We start from the raw sequence: 2,500 nt of genomic DNA, 5'->3' as shown, positions 1-2,500 counted from the left end.
TTTAAGGGTATACTGCACCCTGGTAAAGTCACACCTTGTAAAACAGATCTAAGTTTATGTAACAAAGGTTCGAAAGCCAAAGAATATAACATCCCGACAGAGGACAGCCCTGTCTAATTCCTCACTGGACCTGAAAGGGAGCAATCAAAACACTCTGAACATTAAAATACAAAGTCTTGATTTCATTAATATTTTAAGATCAAAAAGCTTAGAGATTTCTAACAAGTCCCGAATAAGTACAATATTACCAGAAATCAGCCTTCCAGGGATACAATAAATCTGATCAGGATGAGCAACTTGCTCCATCACTTTACGAAGTCTGCTTGCCAACGCTTCGGAGAGTAATTTATCATCTGTACAAAGCAGAGACAGGTCTCCAGCAAATCACATTATTTGAGTGTAAGCACTGCCCTTCTGCAACTTACAGGCTAACGTTCATTAGCTAGACTATCATTCAGCACTGCTAAAACCTCTCCAATTACAAACCAAAAAACTTATAAAAATCCACAGGTAGACCATCTAAACCTGGAGTCTTTCTATTCTGCATACTTTGCAAAGCTGCATAAAGGGAAATATCTGCTTCCAACACTGCATTACTGTCTTCTTTAACTCTGAGCTATCGCTTGTTCATCCTGCTGCTCACATTTATACAAATTACTATAAAAACACATGCCCAGAATCTGACTTTAAACTATGAATTCATCTTTTTTAACCATTTTTATGCTCCAATCCAAAACAAAAGTGTGATGAACATCCATTTCCATTATATTCTTAAAACGGGACCTAACCAGAGCCCCTTGTGAAGATTAGTTAACATAGACTTCTTAAAATCAAGAGCTTCGAAACACCGTTGATCCTCTGTAGCCGGAGCTAAACGCTGGAGTTCTTCCACTTCAGACGCCAGAGTTCCACTGATTTCATCAAGACTTTGCTAACATTACAATTATATTGTTGACAGCTGCTTTATTTGGACTTTTCCAAAGTCCCACCACTGTTGTAAGCACATCAAATCATTTTTAGTATTTTGATACTTTTTCCAGAAGCATACAAAGATATCTTTAAATGTTTATCCTCTAGTAAAGCTGTATTAAAATGCCAATGGGCACTATAGGAAAACACAAATTACAAGTGAATGATCAGAAAACCCAACAGGGCTAATAAAGACGTTTTAACAACATTAAAATGATATTTAAAACAAAAACGATCACGTCTTGCCATAGACAATAAATTGTCTTTACAGTGTGTCCAAGTATACTGACTTTTATTACCATTTAACCCTCTCCATACATCATATAATTCATGAGTCTCTAACAGCTGAATCAAACGAGTGCGAGAGGCTCCACGTGATTCTATCAACTCTATCTTCTGTACAGTTCCACCTATAAACAAAACATCTTGATCATTACAATCTCTAATAACATCACTTACAGTGTCCAGAAGAGTCAATCTCTCTATAGCAACAGATGGAGCATATACAGTCATAAATACAAATTGTACATTTTCATATATTGCTCTAATTTGTAACAATTGACCTTTAATAATCTCTACACACTCAACAGACTGAGGATTAAAACTTCTGGAGAAAAAAATACCCACTGCACAACTATTACTTGTCTTATGACTTAAAAACATCCCCCTCCCATCCTCTCTTCCAACCAACTTCATTATCAGCAGCACTATGAGTCTCTTGTACAAAAATAATGGCCATTTTCTGAAGGGAGCACAGTCATAAGAGCAGAGCTGCTGTGTTTACAGTCAAACCGAGGAGATGCTGTAAGCGCCACCTGCTGGCAGAAACTGAATCTGCGTCTCGTTCAGCTCGTCTGCGGATTTCTCTTATTTGTGCTATTTACTTGATTTGGGGGTTTGTTTTAAAATTTCAATTTAGTTTTATTTACAGTTACAATATATTTTGTTATTTAGCAGAGGCTTTTATCCAAAGCGACTTACAAACGAGGAGAATAGAAGCAATCAAAACTAAAAAAAGAGCAATGATATGCAAGTGCTATATTAGTATATTATTATAGTGTTATATTTCAGTTTCACAAAGAAACGTGCTGCAGTTTGTCCAAGCAATAATAAAAAGAAACATTTCATTTATAATTTGTCTTAAATCTAATTTTGTAATCGAATCAAACTCAAAATCATGAATCGAATCTTGAGTTGAGTGAATCGTTACATAGTATCTGTACTGTGTATATTCATTATATAAATACACACCCATGCATGTATATATTTAAGATAAATATACGTTTATATATTAAATAAATGTTACGCTTATATATTAAATATACATATAATATAAATTATATGAATAAATATATACTGTATGTGTATTTATATATGCATAATAAATATACAGTACACACACTTGTATTTTGGATGCGATTAATCGTTTGACAGCACTAATGGTAATATGATTCAGCGCTAGCAAGTTCTTATAAGCAAATTAAAGCTAATACTTCTGGCCTATCATCTCAGCTTTTGTTATGAAATTGGC

General features: G+C 34.4%; 1 protein-coding gene across 2 annotated transcripts in view; it reads right to left on the bottom strand.

Annotated features, from left to right (window-relative positions):
- Positions 1-2,500, bottom strand: part of LOC306877278 (ribosomal RNA processing protein 1 homolog B-like) — a 17,659-nt gene that overhangs the window by 10,035 nt on the left and 5,124 nt on the right. The gene's annotated exons all lie outside the window — the stretch shown is intronic.

Source organism: Barbus barbus (assembly GCF_936440315.1).
Source record: "Barbus barbus genome assembly, chromosome: 11".
NCBI lineage: Eukaryota > Metazoa > Chordata > Actinopteri > Cypriniformes > Cyprinidae > Barbus > Barbus barbus.
Note: the sequence above shows the minus strand (reverse complement) of the source record. Positions and strands in the feature narration are given on the sequence as shown.